We start from the raw sequence: 19,647 nt of genomic DNA on the forward strand, positions 1-19,647 counted from the left end.
AAAAATGAGGGAAACCTGTGCCTTACCTTGGTATCCTTAAGGGTTCTTTAAGGATTCCATGATTCTTCGGGGTACTCCAAGGAGCCTTTAAGTCCTTAGTCACATGAAAATGTGACAGCAAAACTATATGGCAACATTATGTCATTTTGATCCTGTGTGTTTAAACTTAGAGTTTTTGCTTAAGTTTAAAACTTAAAGTGTTTAAACTTAGAATACAATCTATAGTACCAATTCCATCTCTTTCTTTAAGTCTTGATTTAGTTGTTAAAATATTTAGTTCTTGATAAACTATTCTTGGTTTGTTTACATTTAATTTTAATTTCACTATTGCCTCTTATTTGTCAGAAACATTACGTAAGACAGCTCTTCTCAAAATTTAATGTGCATTCAAACCTATGGATCTTGTTGTAATAAAATGCATATCAGAAGGTCTGGGGTAGAAAGTTGGAATTCTCATTTTGAACAAGCTGTCAGATGATGTCAACACTACTGCTAGTTTATGGACCATACTTTGAAGCAAGGATCTAGGTACTAGACTCTACACTCTAAAATATTCCTGTAATTTTTTTTAATTATTACAAAAAATGGGGTGGGTTAAAGATAGTTGCCTTAGAAGGTTTAAGTTGTCTTTTCTTATGCTTTATGTAACACCTAAATCATCTGATACTTGGCTTTTACTTGATGTAAAAGTAGGAAGGGAAGTCAGAGAATCAAAGAAGTAGAAGGTAATTCTTCTGAATGCTTTTTCTCTCTTGGGTTTTGGCTGTCTATTTTCATTTTTGATTCACACTTCTTTAACTCTCACAATGTATAAAGGCTTTTAGATTTTCCATTTGAGCCCACAAAACAAGAATTAAATTTTACTTCCATGAATCTTCATTTGTACACAACTCAACCTATCACATTTGTAACCATAATACATTTTACTTCCCACAAATTTAAGTCTTATTTCCCATTTCTTCTGATAGGTTATATTTAGAGAAGAGGGATTTAGTGAAAAAGCCAATCATATTAATTTAAAATAGTCTATCATGAAGATAGTAGCTTAACATAGAGTTTAAGGTTATTGGAGGGTCTTTTTTTTTAATGGGTGAAGATATAGCCAGAAAGATTGTGACAAACAGCCCTCTAGGAAAACCTGGCCAGTGCCTTTCTGTGGAAATGAAGTGACACAGACTGAATGCATTAACTCAAACAGCCTCTTTATTTGCATTACCTTTTAGAAATCGCTCCCAAGGGAAAAAAAGAGTTTAGATATTATTTATGACGTAGTTGATCACTGGTGTAGACATAATGATATGAATGTTAACAATCTAGATTGTTGATTTAGAGAACATTAGTTTGAAATGTTATTAATTTAATTTGTAGGAGTTCTTTTTAAATTACACTCATCATTCAAGACATCTCTAGTAGTATTCTAAATGCTCAAGAGGATTTATAAACTAGCTTTTGCTTTCATTCCCAATATGCCTTTTATGCCTCTTAGTTTTGTTTGAGTATTCAATGTGAATTCAGGATTTGTGGGGCCTGAAGCTTGTATATTTTGGAGGGAGGAGCTCTTTAAGGAAAAGAACCTTTTTTGGGGTATGTATGCAAATTTTATAAAAGCATATGATGATGTGAACATGTTTCTAGGGACATGTTGCAGGGCAGGATGAAGATTAAGATAAGCTTCAATTTTAGCTGGTATCACAAACTGACAAAATATTTCGAATTTTTCTTCATGTGTAAGTGTTATCTCATATATCTAGAAAGAGCATAGGTTTTATGTTACTACTGGGATTCAAACACAGGCTTCCACCATCTTCTTTGCTGCTGCTAGTCTTAGGTACATCTTTTTCCTAGGCAACAATAGCTTTCTAAATGGTCTTCACACTTCCATTATTTCACATGAACCCCTTTCCTATGGCCAGTTCTCCATAGTACAACCAGAGAACTCATTTTAAAATGTTTCACCGATGTATTTAGGATAAAAAACTAAATCCAGGTTATTTTTACTGTTTTCAGTGCTCATCATTCATTCCTGAAGATCTAGTTTCTCTCTGCTATCATTTCCCTTGAGGTGGAAATAATTTTTTTTAGCGTTTCTTATGGTTCAAGTCTGTTGGTGACAACTTCTCTTAGTTTTTCTTTATTTGAAAAGTCTTTATTTTGCCTTTATTCTTGAAGGGTATTTTCACTGGATATAGATTACTGGGTTGACAGTTTGTTGCTTTCAGCATGTTGAAGATGTTGATCCACTGCCTGCTGGGCTCCGTGCTTCCTGATTTGTACATCATTATTATAGGGTTGGCTTCATGGGCATATGACCTATGCAGTTGCATAGGGCCCCACACTTAGAAGAGTCTTGTGCATGGTTAAATGTTCTGCTACTGCTGTCTTGAAATTCTTAATGGTTAGTGAGCCTTTTATTTTCATTTTGCACTGATTCTGTGGTTTCTTCCAGTTTGGAAACTTGTATATTGTAAATAAAACAATCCAGAATATCTTCTATGCTTATTGGGTGAGCATTGTCTTGTGTCTAGGTTATCTGTGCTTGATTAGTAACGATTATCAAAATTTAAGCAGTCTTTTTTAAACTTTTGACCAACTTCCAAAAAAAGTTTTTAAGCAAAGAAAATGTATAATAATGAGAATACTCATTTATATTTCATGGCCCTTCATGGTTTATAAAGTTATTTCCATACACTTTCTAATTTTATCCTTATAAAAGTCCTATGAGTTAGGCAAGTAATAATATTACCTCCTTTTTGATGTGCAAATAGAGGCCCAAGCAATATTATATGAAATAATCTTAAATTTGCTTTAAGAAATTTTTCCTTCACTGTTATTGGTAAAAATAGTGACATTTTTAGCACACACTATAATTTTTCCCAAAATGTTTTATAAATACCTCATTTAATCTTTCAACTAACCATCTGAGATAAGCAGTATAATTGGTGTATTACCCTTTTTTCAGATGAAAAATCTAAAGGTACAAAAACTTGTTTGTGTGGGTTACATAAGAATAATTGCAGGATCTGAAGCTATAGCCTAAATTTCTGACAATAAATTCTATGTCCATTCTTCTATGCTGTACTATCTTCTTTTGCATATAGATGCATATGGCTCTATGCCATATACATATATCATTTTCTCAACAGTATTTTTCCATAGAGTCTTTACACTGCATCTCATGTTGTAGGAAGCACTCATCCTGCATTTCATGTTGTAGGAAGCACATTATTGAATCAAGAAATAATGAATATAAATACATCTTTTGGCACCTCCTGATGTCTTTTGGACTTTTTTTTCTTTATTCTCTTCTGGAGAATGTACTATGGGTAACACAGCTTTTTCTCAGTCTCGAAACACATAATATTTCCAAAGTGCCAGGTACCTGTACTTTGAATTATGAATCAATGAATAAAAAAGTTCAAAAGACTTGTGGGCCAAAAGGGCTATTTAAATGCTAAGTAACATGCTTTGGGATGAAAATATGTTATAAATATTTATATTGAATAAATTTTCCATATAACCCTTATAGATGTTTTTGAAGGTTTCTTTCTTTGTTTGCTCTTTCCTACTTCCCTTTCTCCCGCCCTCCTTTTCTCCTTTTCCGGTATAGAGTGCTGTTTTGTGAAAGCTATATTCTGTCTTCTCCCAAGCTCTCAAACCTAATTTTGGAACACCTTCTGTAGGTAATTTGAGTACAGAAAGTAGATTGAATGTTCATTTTGCTTTTGATTGATATATCTGTTTTGTACCAAACTTTCGCTCTTTTTAGAAACAGAAGAAAACTTATTTTGGGATATGTAGGCCAAAGGCAAATGATCAGAGAAGTAAGCCCCCTTGGTTCTAAAGGAAAAAAAACCACCACAGTTTATAAGAAAAGAGTATATTTGAGCAAGACCAAAGGATTTCACAAGGAAAGCATAGCATACAATAGGCTTTCAAGAAAAAGTTACTGAATGATGAATTTGAAAATGCACCTATGTTTTTTATAGTCTACCTATAATATAAGATATAGCTCCTATTTTCTGACACACTACCAAAGAGTTATAAAATTGCTGCTGTAGATAGGTTGGCTTAGAACAAGACTTACTATGGTGTGAAAATACTAACCTTTCTTATTCTCAGAGTTTGTGCCTTTAGGATAAGTAGAGACATTGGCTAATAGCTTTAAGTCCTGCTACTTTTCCATTCCCAACATAGCATTTAAAATTAGTGAAATGCAGACCTTTTTTCTTCCCTTAAATCTAAGTCATTTGTAGATTTCTTTAGTTATTAAATGCTTCTTGATAATATTCTAAAAATGTATATTACACTGGTTTTTAGATACATTTCCATCATATACTTTTGAAACTTTAATGTAGAGCCTCTAACAATAGCTGTATTTTAAATCAAAGTTGGGCAGCAGTTGGCTTTTTTGTTTTCTTTATAGAAAATGAAAAGGTGTTAGAAAAAAGTGCTGAGTAATTTTAACTGCATATAGTGCAGTAATCACCTTGAAATCACAGTTTCTATAGTGTCTTATTACTACTGTGAAGTATAAAGAGGAATAAATTCCAGTCTTTAACACATTTCATTTACTTGTATATGGCATCATTCATGGCACAAATTTACTTTCATTCCATTTGTGCTCATGATTAATACTTTATGGCATTATTATGGATATAAAATTGTAATATACAATTGGAATTCAAGTTTTTATGAAAGTAAAATAAGCCAACAATAAGATTATCTAAACATTTAAAACACAATGATTAAATCATCCTTGTAAGTCAGAACACACAAATAATAGAATTTTCTACATTTTTTTGTTGTTGGTTTTAGTTGGGATGGAACATCGTTATATAGTGACTATTATTTGTAATGTGTAGGTCAGAAGCCTGAACATTGGAATTCTTTTTGTCATGCTGACTTTTTCATTGGAATTTGTTATGGCATTTGCTATAAATGGAATTTGCCCTGTATAACCAACAGACACTATATGTTATTCTTTATCAGTAGTTTTTTGAAACTATTATGTCTACAGTCTTTGTATCCCAGCCCACATTTATAATATTCACACCTCTTCATAGGCACCTTTATGAATGTAAAAATGTTAGAGCTCTCAAGACCTTCAAAAAGGTGCCTTATCATATTATTGAATGCTTCATATGGTAAGCATCTCATTTTATAAATGAGACAGACAGGCATTTAAAACTGGGAGAAGTTGAGCTTAGACTCCCTGTCATCCAATGAATAAGTGGACTAGAACTTTCTTCTCTCATTTCCAGTAGTATTTTGCTAAGATGAAGAATATTTATAGCAAATGTATTTAGGAGTCTTCACAAACTTGGATTCTCAATCAGTAGCCATCATCATTCTCATAAAGTTCTGTAGGAAATACTGCCTATTTAATACATTTGCTCTTGAATAACACCAATAATTTAATTTTCCTTCAGGGGATACAGCTGTTTCCAGCCTACTCAGTGCCATGTCAGGGCATAAAATCATCTTGACAGAAAGCTTTAAATTATAAATAGTCCCATAATGACATTCAGCTTGGGCGGTACATTTATAAAAGGAGTTATTAAGGAAAATGTCATTCCAACCCATTACTATAACTAGAATTCCTCACATTTCTGCAGCCATCTTTTGGCAGCCAGATAATATTTGCATATGTAAGCGTTTAAACAATTAATGAAATCAAATTTGCAAGTATTAAAACATAATATATGTATTAGATAAATGGTTTCCTAAAATTTTCTAAAACTTTTCTATTACAAATACATCCCATTCATTCATTCATTCATTCATTCTAGAGGAAGGGTCTTGCTCTGTTGCCCACTCTGGATTGCAGTGGCCCAGTCAGAGCTCACTATAGCCTCGAACTCCTGGGCTCAAGCAATTCTCCTGCCTCAGCCTCTTGAGTAGCTGGGACTATAGGCATAAGCCGCAAATACATAGACCAGTCATAAATACATCTTAATACATGCCTTTGCCCTGTGATGACTGCTGAAATACTAGAGAATTAAGACCCCAAGGACTTGATATTATTCAAAAGGCACAGCCCTGGAAATACTTGATATATGATAGAAGAAGAAAAGATAAATCAAGAAGTTGATTTATCTTATTGTTATCTTATAAGCAACTTCCAAATATTGGGTATTGAATAAAATTTTCTAAGCACTTTCTTCCTAGTGTAAATGTTGATTATAAATTACTTGATGTTATGTTCTTATTTTTAAATACCCAATTAATTCTAGCATCTTATTAGACATTTAAATGCTTTGAAAATCTACTTTTAACCCGAGGCATATTTTTCTTTGAACAAGTTATGTTTATTCAAAAAAGCTTTAATATTTCAATAACTATATTGCTATAAGTCATTTTTCTATTTTATGCTGCTTATGTACCTGGTTATTTCAGCAGCTAAAAGTAGAGATAAGTAAAAGAAAGTCAATGGGAAGATCAGACAATTATAATGGTTTATAATATGAGTTCATGTTGCAGAGCCAGACTTATCAAGCTTTAGGTTGTGTTATGGTTGTCACTGAAAAAATCTAGAGCATTGCTGGTTTGAAGCTCGCATTGCAGGATGTTAATGTTAGATTAATAGGAACATTTAACCTCTGTGAATATGTGTATATGTGTTTATGTATGTGTGGACATTCATTTTATTTAAAATTTTGTCCCCAAACCCAAGAGTTTCTAAACATTATTGCATTTTGCTGCTTAGTGGCCCCCAAATTACCCAAGATGATTGCTGATCCCTACTTTAATCTCACAGTTAATTTTAATTACATTTTCTTCTTTGATCCCAAATCCTTTTCAGTAGAGATTTTTTTTTTTTTTTTTTATAACTAGGCTTCTGCCAGTTTAGAAACATTCATTCCTCTTTTAGGGATGACTTGAAAACACCATAATAAATTTATTCTTTCCTTTCTCAATTTCTATCTCTTAAAAGTGGTTTCTGTCAAAGGTTCAATATTCTGAGTTGTTCCTTATGCTACCTAATCCTGTTAGCCACTTAACTTTGAAACTACCTGGTGTACTGATAGATGTAAGTCAATTCGTTTGATTTCTCATTTTCTTCCTTCTTCTATAACATGATCTAAGAATAATGAGAAAGTATAATATTTTTAGCTTTCTTTTAAAAAGCTTTATATTCTGGGTGAGTTTTAAGCTACTCCAGTTTCTGATACATTAGGAGAATCCTGATGTTTATTCTAGATTGGGCTCCTGCTTTATAAAATAATCTTTTGTTGATATTCAGCAGGAAAGGAACACAAATCTGTCAACCTGGTTTATCTAGCAAATATCATTACCTTGCACTTTATGCCAGCCACTGTGCTTGCCACTTAGGATAACAGTAATGAAAAATACTCTCAGAGGAGCTCATAGTCTAGTGAAGAAGGTGATTAAACACATTCAAACCTTTGTGGTTGGTGAATTAAATTGCCTAGTAAATTATTTTAGGCTGCTGCAACAGGTTCTTACTGATATTCTGGTTAATACATACTTTGAGGGTTAGAAGGTTTGCATTTTGTTCCTTTCTGTTGACATTTCATCTTCCATCATTTATTTAATACAATATAATCTTGAGTAAGCCATACAACATATTTATAAGGTCAGTAATGTCTGTTTATAAAATAATATGAGATCTTTGGAGGAAGAGTGCTGGGTCAACAGAAACATTGTCCTTTCACCAAACATGTACTGAGTCTCTATGACTGAAGCACTGTGTGTTAGGCTCCATGAATGATGCAAAGATAAATAAGATAATTGTCTAGGTTTAGGAGCTAGCAGTGGGTGCAGTGTACTGGTGAAAATAGGGTATGGGGGAGGTTTGTAGAAGGAGTAACAATCAAGACATGTCTTTAGTGTTTTCATGTAATAGGAGGTTTGTTTAAATGAGCATCTTATTATTATTAACTATATTCTAACTCTTTTTCTATCTGTTCTTAATGATTTGTAGTTGGATATTTTCCATAAGCTTAATGGGCACTGTAGACTAAACAATTAAGTTAGTTTCATATCAACTTAGTTAAATAGTGTTCTGTAGCTTTGTCTTCCCTTTGACTTGTATTGTCTAGAGTGCTTAATCATCATTATTAATAGACATTTTAAGAATATCAACTATATATGTCAGAGTTTCAACTTTGAATAATATGCCAAACCATTGCATGGAGAAAAAATGTTCTCAAAGATCCTCTTTCTACCAGTGTTGATTATATGTGTTACTTCAATGTTATCTAAATATGTGAAGATATAACATTAAATTGTTTATACTTTTAGCTCTTATAACCATAAGAAATCTAAGAGAAGCAAACTATAAAATCAATAAAATGTGTATTTACCATATTAACTTAAGGTTGTAGATTAGGTTATCTTCCAGAAACTAAATTGCTGCTACAGTGTGACCACGATACTGTTAGCTACAATATAGATTTTTTTTCTTTGTTTGAGCTTAGCATGCTTGTGAGGCCACGTGCCTTCAGATGACTTGTGTGGGTGGTGGTAGATGATATGACCTTCACTTGCTACATACATCATTTACATATTAAATCTCTTTATGTTCTATTTTCTTAGCCTGCAACAAATTAAGAACTACTTAACTCTAACATGATGTGAATACTTCAACAAATATTGGCACAAATATTACATAGCAATACTTTATTATGAGATAGCAGCCAGATTATCAGAATGTACTTCTAGGAAAGCTTTTTAGATTGTTATGGAAATAAAGTTTGAAAAGTTTTAAAACTTAAAGAATTTTTTTTTTGACAATTAAAGATAACACCCTCAAAGATTCCTTGGACTCCATTTTGAGGAATATTATAAAATGTATACACCGGTGCATAGACACTGTATATATGTAGCATAAAAAGTAGAAGTCCAACAACTTATAAAATTAGTTGTACAGGTACTACCTGGACATAAATTATTATATAGTTAAATATAATGATCAATTTAATTATTGAATAATTCACTTTTATTTTGAAGTACATAAGCACTTATTACAACTATGTGAAATTGTATTAGGTTCTTTTCCTGGTGTTTTTTGAGTGCTTGTAATTCTTTTTTATAAAAATTAGGACAAATAAGGTTTTGTTGTATCTAATAACCATGAATTAAAGCAAGAATAAAGCAAGGTATTGCGAATCATTCATCTAAAGAACAGTAATGGTTATTTATTTATTTATTTATTTTTGAGACAGAGTCTTGCTTTGTTGCCCAGGCTAGAGTGAGTGCCATGGCGTCAGCCTAGCTCACAGCAACCTCAAACTCCTGGGCTCAAGCAATCCTCCTGGCTCAGCCTCCGAGTAGCTGGGACTACAGGCATGTGCCACTATAGGCATGTGCCACCATGCCTGGCTAATTTTTTCTATATACATTAGTTGTTCAATTAATTTCTTTCTATTTATAGTAGAGACGTGGTCTCGCTCTTGCTCAGGCTGGTTTCAAACTCCTGACCTTGAGCAATCTGCCCGCCTCGGCCTCCCAGAGTGCTAGGATTACAGGTGTGAGCCACCGCACCCGGCCTGTAATGGTTATTTATTTTAATAAAAGGCAATAAATTATGCTAGGCTAGGACCAAAATAATAATGCTCACCAGTAGTCATCTTCTTTACCTGATAAGGTAGCTGAGGAAAGGAAGTTTATGTTTCTGAAGGCATTCTATTTCGATAGAGTTATTGGAATCTGTAGTGTGTATTAACAGGAGGCTTTACCTAACCAATAAGTGCTACAACTCTCCCTTTCTAGGTCTGTGGAAAATCATGACACTCTTTCCTACCAAGCCATCTGAGCTTCTCCAGTCATCTCTACTGACTTGAAGGATAAACTAGTGGTTTTAGGGGGAAGAAAAAACTAAAATGGAGAGAGATAAAAGGTATACATAAAGCAGAAAGGTATGAAGAGAGTTGTACATAGGGGTTTATTGCTAGCCAATTCTCTTTAGTCCATGAATGCTGGAGAAATATGTTGTGTTAGCAACAAATATTACTACATTTGTCAACGAATCTTGCTCATTAATTATTAGCAAGGAACATATTAAAGTAAAGACTTTTCTTTATTTTCTGACACAAAACACATGAACCTAAAATTTTTATTTCTCTATAATAAGGCCAGCCATCTCTGCAAAAAATATTAATTCACGTTACTTTTCAGTTTAAATTCTTCAAAGGCCTTACTATTGCGTATAGAATGTTCATGAATTTTTTCCTCTAAGAGAACAGGGTCCCAGAACCTCAAATAATACCTGGCATGCACTACGCCTTCTGTAAATTTTTAATTTAATTGAACTCTAATTGGATGACTCTGGGCACAACACTTTGGCAGTAAGTAGATCTTTTCTATTTTTAGTGTATTCTAGGGCAGAGCAGTCGAAGACTGGAAGTAAGAAACAAGTTAAAAGAGCAGAAAATCTAAATTTCACACAAAGTGAATAGTTGAATTCAATTTAAAAGACATTTATTAAGTGATCAACATTTCCACTGCTCACGGCGGTCAGTAACAGTAGGGTTGTCAAAGCCACATTGTTGAATATGTTCATTCATTCATAGAATGTTGAAGGATATAAGTGATATAAATACTTCAACTCTTAGGCTGAAGTTTTTGTTTTTTATTTTTTAACTTGGACTACAGAGATAACTCAGAGACAACAGTATGAGTATTTCAAGTTTTCTTTTCAAAACTGAGTCATAGATGTTGCATTCCAAGCCAAGTAAAGGTTTGATCATTCTACACTTCATGGCTTTTTAAAATTCTAGTTGCTATAACAACTTTGATATTTCTTTATTATTTTTAGTACTTCAGTTGCCATAACAATAAGATATCTTAAAAAATAGCAATTTTCTTTTATAAGGGAAAAATTTCTTTCAATTAAAAATGAATTTGAATCAACATTTCGTTCCTATATTGTGAACCTTTTATTTAAAATGGGATTGTGCTCTTCCTTTTTCATACAATTTTAATAGACTTTTGCAGGGAATGTTTTAAGATTCAACTTTTCTCTCTTTGTTTTTACTGTACAAAAACTGGAGTGAAATAGCTGTTTTGCACCCTTTCTGTGAGTTAATACTAATTTTTGATGGGATTTTATTGTTATAAAAGTTTTATTAAGCAATTTAATTTCCAGATTTGTTATTCCATAGAGTAGGAAAGGATCATGATTGATAGATAGTTCTTAGCCATGGGAGATGTAAGAAAGCTTGGAATTTCCTTTTTTCCTGTGTTATTTTGCAGTGCATTATTATATCTATTGCCATACTAAAAGTTACCACCTCACTTATCTAGAAATAACTGACAACTTAGGCCTGAGCTATGGCACTTTATTCACAGAGCAATACTTTTATTTATTTGAGAAAAAAATTCTTATAAGCTTAGCTTATGGTATTTAAGCCTCCAGAAAATTAAATATAGAAAATTAGGAGGGGAAGGAGGGAAAACTGCTATGTTTGCTGTGAAAATAGAGTAATAAAATAATAGGGATCTGCATATTATTTTTTAGGTGCCTGGTCACTTTTGAAAATTAAACAAGTCTCTCTGTCTATATATATATATATATGTATGTATGTATATACATGTATATTGAACCCCATAGCCATAAAGGCATGATTGTATTAGAAGACAGTGTTCTGATATTAACGTGATGATTCTACCCTACCAGGCAAATATTAAATAATTTTCAGAATTCTTGATTTGAGAAGGCAGAGGAAACAGAATGAGTGAGATGAGCAGCTTGAAACTCTGACTTGATGGGGGCAAGGGCAATATACGTAACCTTAACATTTGTACCCCCGTAATATGCTGAAATAAAAAAAAAAGAAGGCAGAGGAGTAAAGAATACATCTGAGAGCAATTTAAATATGAAATTTGATAGAGTAAAGCAAAATTTTAAAAATTGTTAAAAATTTAAAAAAATTTTAAAAATCAATTTTAAAAAGCAAAGCCCCTCAGTTATCTGGGAAATGTAGGATCCATGTAAGTAAGGTTTTTATGTACTAAGGTTTGGTAATTTTTATGTTACTTTGTTGCTAATCACAGGATTTTCCTAAAATGCATGATCAGGTTTAGATAATTGTCTTTTAAGAATATACTTTTTTTTTTTTTTTTTTTTTTTGAGACAGAGTCTCACTTTATTGCCCAGGCTAGAGTGAGTGCCGTGGCGTCAGCCTGGCTCACAGCAACCTCAATCTCCTGGGCTCAGCGATCCTACTGCCTCAGCCTCCCGAGTAGCTGGGACTACAGGCATGCGCCACCATGCCTGGCTAATTTTTTCTATATATATTTTTAGTTGGTCAATTAATTTCTTTCTATTTTTGGTAGAGACGGGGTCTCGCTCAGGCTGGTTTCGAACTGCTGACCTTGAGCGATCCGCCCGCCTCAGCCTCCCAAAGTGCTAGGATTACAGGCATGAGCCACCGCGCCCGGCCAAGAATATACTTTTTAAAAAAGAAATGTTGAGGGAGGTGGCAATTCGATAGAAAAGAGAAAATATTGTTATTAATTTCCTAATCTTAGCAGGTTACATGTAGTTTTAGTTTCTTAAGGAAAAATGTTTAAACAAAAACTTTACTGATAATAAAATAATATGCTTATCTTAATATTGGTAAGCTTTGAATGAATGGCTACTATGTGCCTTACATGCTTTATTTTTAATTCCTAATTTTCATAACTAACTTTCAAAGGTAGGTACTATTATCTCCATTTTACAGATGGAAGCTGAGACACGTGGAGAGAATGACATATTCAAGGCCTCATAGTTAATGAATGGTGTAGCCATTGTACCAACCCAGATCTGTCTTATTCTAAGCCTATACTCTTTCCTCTAAGTCACAGTCTCTCCTACTCTTCAAACTTAATAAATGTTTATTAAAGTTAACAACATGCCTAGGGGAAATTATGGAAAGAAAGATCGTGCTCTGCGTTATTTTATTTTATTGCTCTATATACTATTTTGACCAATTAATTTAGTTTTAAACACATATTTTATGTTTGAGAGTTTCTCCCACTAAGAATGAGGTAAATATAGTAAATTAGTATTTTCTTTCTCCATTTCCTTTTGTGATTGAGCAAATGTAAGGGAATTTCTCAAAAGTTTTGCTTACTTGGCCAATTGTTTTAGATCTCAGCTAGCTAGGGCAGTCTCATTGTTATATAACTGGCATTTAATAAGTCTTTTCTCACTTAGTGTCTCAGTTGCATCTGGGCTGTTGTGTCTGTGAGTACAAACACTGAGCCATGAGTCAGATATACTGATTGAGTGTGAAAGTAAGAGGCTAGATGTACTTATTCTGTCCACCAGTGTTCTTTTAGACATTTCAGTAGCCCTCGTTCTTGGTAGCACATTGCTTTACAGGGTTCTGGTATTTTCCTTTTAAATATCAATATACTATTAATATATAATTTCCTAGCAATGCCTTACAATTCACTCAGGTATTTCAGGGCTTTCATTTGGTGGTTTTACACAGAAATGGAACACTTGGTATATGCACATGCACAGCTTTATCATTTTCTTAGCTATAACTTACATAGGTCTTAAATGTTACATTTTGGTGAGTTTTAACATGTATGCATGTGTGTAACCTACCTATTAAGATATAGAATGTTTCCCTAATCTTTGTAAGTTCCCTTATACCTATTCTCAGTCAATTCTTGACATGCATGCACCCACACACCACCTGAAGCAACTACTATTTTGATTTCTTTCAGCAAAAATTAGTTGTTCTTCTTTCAGAGCTTCATATAAAAGCACACAGTGTGTACTCTTTAATGTATGGCTTCTTTAGTTTCAGGATTCATCCGTATTGTGTGTATTATTACTTTTGTTCCTTTTTATTGCGGTATTCCATTGTATAGACAAATCAAAATTTATTTATTCCCCTGTTGATGAACGTATGGGTTGTTTATAGTTTTTAGCCATTTAATTTTTATACATATTTTAACATTTTATATTGTTATAAACATTTTTATGCAAGTCTTTTGTGGACATATGTTTTTCTTTCTACTGGATGGAATTGAATGGGAGATAGGGTAAATTTGTTTAATGTTATAAGAAACTCCCAAATTATTTGTGACAGTTTTCAAAGTTGAGGCATTTTATACCACCAGCATATGAAGGTTTCAATTGTTCTATATCCTTACCAACACTTGTATTGTCAGTCTTGTTAGTTTTACTCGTTCTAATGGGTATATATTGATATCTCATTGTGGGTTTACTTTGCCTTTTCCTGATGACTATTAATGCTGAGCACTCCTTCATTTTCTTAATGGCAATTTGTATATCTTCCTTTGTGAAGTGTCATTTTAGTTTTTTTCTCATTTTTAATTGGGTTGTTTATATTTTTATTAACAAATTGTGGAGTCAGTTATATATTTTGGATACAAGTCCTTTGTTAGATATATGTTTTGCTAATGTTTTCTTCCTGTCTTCTGGTTTACCAACTGATTTTCTTAATGATGTCTATTGATAAGCAGATTTTTAATTTTAAGTCTAATTTATTAAATTTTTCTTTTATAGTTATTACTTCTGGTATTCTAAGTAATCTTCATCTATTCTTATATCATGAAGATCTTCTTTCTTCTTCTAGAATGTTTTCTTTTGGAAGCTATATATTTGTGGTTTCAGTTTTTTTGTTGTTGTTGTTTAGATCTATGATCCATCTCAACTAAATTTTTATGATGGTATGAGGAAGTGGTGGTCTAAATTCATTTTTTGTCCCAGATGGATATTCACATTTTTCTAGTACCATTTACTGAAAATATTTTCCTTTCACCTGACTTGTTTCAGACTTTTTAATTGAAATTCAGTTGACCATATAGGTATGGGTTTATTTTTGTACTCTATTGTTTTCACTGATCTTTTCGTCTATCCTTATGCCAGTCTTGACTGCTGTGGCTTTATAGTAAGTCTTGAAATCAGGTTGTGCCAGTCTTCTACCTTTATTTTTTGTTTTTTATTTTCTTTCCCAAGATTGTTTTAGCTATTCTGGATCCTTTGTGTTTATATATATATTATAGAATTAACAGCTTATGGATTGTACAAAAATACCTGCTTCAGTTTTAATTGGTTTAATAATCAATATGTAGGTCAATTTGGGGAAAACTGACATTTTTAAAATGGAATCTTCTGTTCCTTAAAGATAATATTTCTCTCCATTTATTTAGGACCTTTTAATTTTTCTCAATGATATTTTATAGTTTTCAGGGTAGTTTATCCCTGTTTTCTTCCTAAGGCTATTGTAAATGGTTTGTTTATTGTTTTTAAATTTTGTTTCCTATCATTTGTTATAAGTATATAAAACACACTGATTTATATATATTGACCATATATTGTGAAAAAGTTTACTCAGTTATAATGGGCCCTTGGAAAGATTTTTTGGTACTTATGTATACTTATGTATACATCTTTTCTTATATGGCCTTTATTTCTTTTTTTTTCCTATTGTACTGTCTGGGACCTCTATCTACTATAATGCACAAAGAAGTGGTGAGAGCAGACATCCTTGCCTTGTTCTCAATCTTGGAGAGAAAGCATTCAATCTTTCACTGGATAAATATATGGAGACCAGATTTTATAGATCTATTAGGACCTTATCCTAAGGGCAGTGTAAAACCACTGAAGTATTTTAAACAGGGGAGTGATGTGATCTGGTTTGCATTTCAGAAATAATAATCCTGTTTTGTGGATAATGGATTGAAGAGAGGCTACAAATAATTGAGGAAGACCAGACTGGAATCCACTGAAGTAATCCAAGCACAAGATGATGCTAGCTTTTGTCTAGGGTAATGACAGTGGAGATGAAGAAAAGTTAACAGATTAGAGGAGTAGTTGAGGAAATAGATAAATTCTGCATGCATTCACCTTTTGGTACCTTTAAAAATACATTAAAAGACAACAACTTTAACTTCTATTTGTTGACTTTTATGATACTACGTTGTGTATGCAGTTCTCTTTGATGGTCATTGCCTACTGTTTATCCTATTTGCCCTTGATAGCTAATGGCTCTCTTTTGCTTTGCTGTTTGGGTTCTATTGAGTAGTTGTTTGCATTGGCTAGCTGTTTAATAATGAAATATTGATAAATATAAAGAAAATGTAAAATATATCTAATATATAAATAAAAAATAATATGCTTGTGATGTATCATCTAATAAAGTTTTACAGTTTGGGCTGTTAGAAGTAATTGTGAAGTAATCTCAAATAATGATTCCTCTTAGATATTTTCTGATTGTCATTCATCAGTTGAGAGGAGGAGGTAGTTGATAATGCTTGTAAAATGGCAATAATAAAACACCTAATCACCCCTAAAATGAAGAGAATTATGCCTAATATAAGAACATAATATAATGCTTTATGTAATAAACTATGTAAATATATTAGTACTCATTTGTCATTAGAGCTTCACATTATAAGTTGATTCCTATTGTAATCAGATCTAGGAAAAAGATGGAAAAGAAGAAAAGTTGGAGGCTGGTAGAGTCATTTGCTAAAAAGAAAAATCAAATTACCTATTAAAGCTACTAAAGCTTTTTTTTTTTTTTAAGTTGGTGGAAGCAAAGAAGGCGGCTTACTGGGTCAAAGACACTGCTACTTAAACTCCCTGTGTCATATTATCATATACTTTTGGAAACATGTGCAATTATGGACTATTTACAGTATTTCTAGATTCAAGTCCTTTCCAGTGATTATTTTTTGGAAATAACTATGTCAAACTAAAGCGATCTAGTATTTGAATTTCTCTAAATGAGATTTTTTGCCATTTCCCTAATTTTAGAAATATTATGATTCAAACTGTTTTGAAAATGTTGTAAAGGCTATACTTTTTCAGTGACTTTGTAGTAAAGTGTACTATTTAACTTTTCTTTATACGGAATGTGGGATCTATGTTCATGAATATTTATCAACTGTAATTTTTTTTTTTTTTTTTTTTTTGAGACAGAGTCTCGCTTTGTTGCCCAGGCTAGAGTGAGTGCCGTGGCGTCAGCCTAGCTCACAGCAACCTCAAACTCCTGGGCACGAGTGATCCTCCTGCCTCAGCCTCCCGAGTAGCTGGGACTACAGGCATGCGCCACCATGCCCAGCTAATTTTTTATATATATATCAGTTGGCCAATTAATTTCTTTCTATTTATAGTAGAGACGGGGTCTCGCTCTTGCTCAGGCTGGTTTTGAACTCCTGACCTTGAGCAATCCGCCCGCCTCGGCCTCCCAAGAGCTAGGATTACAGGCGTGAGCCACAGCGCCCGGCCTCAACTGTAATTTTATTTTGAATATTTATTGTTATTGTACTACAAAATGTTATATCTGATCTTGTTTGATTTTAATGGTTTTAGTTATCTTTAAAAGTCAAAATGCTCTATTGAAAACAGGACTTTCTTGCCTTTTTGCATTATTGACTTTTCAAACCTAACATGGTATTCATTCTAAGATTATTCTAACTTGTCTTATAAATATTTCTGATAATGAGAAATACACTTACCATTCTATATTTCACCTAAATCCCCAAAGACTTTGGCAATAACATAGTCTTCCTAAAAGGCAGTTCAATGTGGTAGAAAGGCTTTCTATTCTTCAGAAATCATTTTTAATTGATATGTGATAGTTATATATATTTGTGGGGTACATGTGATACTTTGATACATACATATAATATATAATAATCAAATCAGGAAAATTGGGATATCCGTCACCTCAAACATTTATCATTTTCATGTGTTAGGAACATTCTAAATCTTCTCTTTTAGCTATTTTGAAAACCATAGTTAAGTTCTTATTAACTGCAGTTGCCCTACTGTGTTATTGAACACTAGGACTTATTTCTTCTATCTAACTATATTTTTGTACACATTAACCAACCTCTCTTCATTTCCTTCTTCCACTACCCTTCTGAGCCTCTAGTAACCACCATTTTACTCACTAGCTCTAGGAAATTAATCTTTTTAGTTCCCACATATGAGTGAGAACATGCGATATTTCTATTTCTGTGCCTGCCTTATTTCACTTAACATAATGTCCTCCAGTTCAATCCAATGATTTTATTCTTTTTTATAGCTGAATAATATTCCACTGTGTGTGGGTATATATACAAATTTTTCTTATCCATTCATCTGTTGATAGACATATAGGTTGATTCCATATCTTGGCTGTTTTGAATAGTACTGCAATAAACATGAGAGTACAATATCTCTTTGATACACTGATTTCCTTTCTTTTGGATATATATCCAGCAGTGAGATTGGTGGATCATATGGTAGTTCTAATTTTAGTTTTTTGAGGAACCTCCATACTGTTTTCCATAGTTGCTGTACTAATTTACATTCCCACTAACATTGTGTAAGAGTTCCCTTTTCTCCACATCCTTGACAGCATCTGTTATTTTCTTTTTGACAATAAGCATTTTAACTAGGGTGAAGTGGTATTTCATTGTGTTTTTAAATTTGCATTTCCCTGATGATTAATGATGTTGAGCATTTTTTCATATACATGTTGGCAATTTGTCATCTTTTGAGAAATGTCTATTCAAATATTTCTTACTTTTTAATTGGATTATATGGGGTTTTTTTTGCTATTGAGTTACTTATATATTCTGGTTACTAATCCCTTGTTGGATGGATAGTTTGCAAATATTTTCTCCTGTTCTCTAGGTTGTATCTTCATTCTGTTAATTGTTTCCTTTGCTGTGAAGAAGTTTCTTAGTTTGATATAATCCCATTTGTCTGTTTTTGCTTTTGTAGCCTGTGATTTTGAGGTCTTGACTCAAAAAATCCTTGCCCAGACCAATGTCTGAAGTATTCTTGGTGTTTTCTTTTAGTAGTTTTATAGTTTCAGGTTTTACATTTAAGTTTTTAATCCATTTTGATTTGATTTTTTGTATATGATGAGAGAAGTTTAGTTTTATTCTTCTGCTTATGGATATCCAGTTTTCCCAGTATCATTGTTCTTTCCTTAATGTATGTTCTTGGCACCTTAGTTGCAAATGAGTTGGCTGTAAATGCATAGATTTATTTCTGGCTTCTCTGTTCTGTTCCATTCAGTCTATGTGTCTGTTTTTATACCAGTGCCATGCTGTTTTAGTTACTATAGCTTTGCAATATATTTTGAGTCAGGTGGTAGGATGCCTTTAGCTTTGTTCTTTCTACTTAAGATTGATTTAGCTTTTCAGGATCTTTTGTGGTTCCATACAAATTTTAGGATTGTTTTTTCTATGTCTGTGAAGAATGTCATTGGTGTTTTGTTAGGGATTGTATTAAATCACTTTGGGTAGTGTTATCATTTTGACAATATTATTATCATTTTAACAATATTCTTCCAATCCATCAACATGACATATCTTCCCATTATTTTTTTTTTGTCTGTGTCATCTTCAGTTTTTCATCAGTGTTTTATAGTTTTCCTTATATAGATTTTTTACTTCTTTGGTTATATTTATTCCTAGGTATTTTATATTCTTTATAGCTATTATAAATGGGATTGCTTTCTTGATTTCTTTTAGATTATTTGCTGTTGACGTATAGAAATGCTACTGATTATTGTATGTTACTGTTGTATCCTGCAACTTTACTGAATTTGTTTATCCGTTCTAAAGATTTTTTGCTGGAGTCTTTATGTTTTTCAAAATATCACGTCATCTGCAAACAAGGATGATTTGACATTTTTCCTTTCCAATTCGGAT

At 32.6% G+C, this 19,647-nt stretch overlaps 2 protein-coding genes across 5 annotated transcripts in view; both read left to right on the forward strand.

Moving 5' to 3' along the window:
• RABGAP1L (RAB GTPase activating protein 1 like) overlaps positions 1-19,647 on the forward strand; it is a 689,918-nt gene that overhangs the window by 239,782 nt on the left and 430,489 nt on the right. The window lies entirely within an intron of this gene.
• The window catches only part of GPR52 (G protein-coupled receptor 52), a 53,303-nt gene that overhangs the window by 14,142 nt on the left and 19,514 nt on the right, over positions 1-19,647 (forward strand). The window contains exon 1 of the mRNA XM_076000397.1: positions 1-19,647. This exon is cut by the window's left edge and continues 14,142 nt beyond it; it is cut by the window's right edge and continues 19,514 nt beyond it. The gene's annotated coding sequence lies outside the window, so the exon portion shown is untranslated.

The sequence above is a fragment of the Microcebus murinus genome, chromosome 2 (genome assembly GCF_040939455.1).
Source record: "Microcebus murinus isolate Inina chromosome 2, M.murinus_Inina_mat1.0, whole genome shotgun sequence".
NCBI classification, from domain to species: Eukaryota; Metazoa; Chordata; class Mammalia; order Primates; family Cheirogaleidae; genus Microcebus; species Microcebus murinus.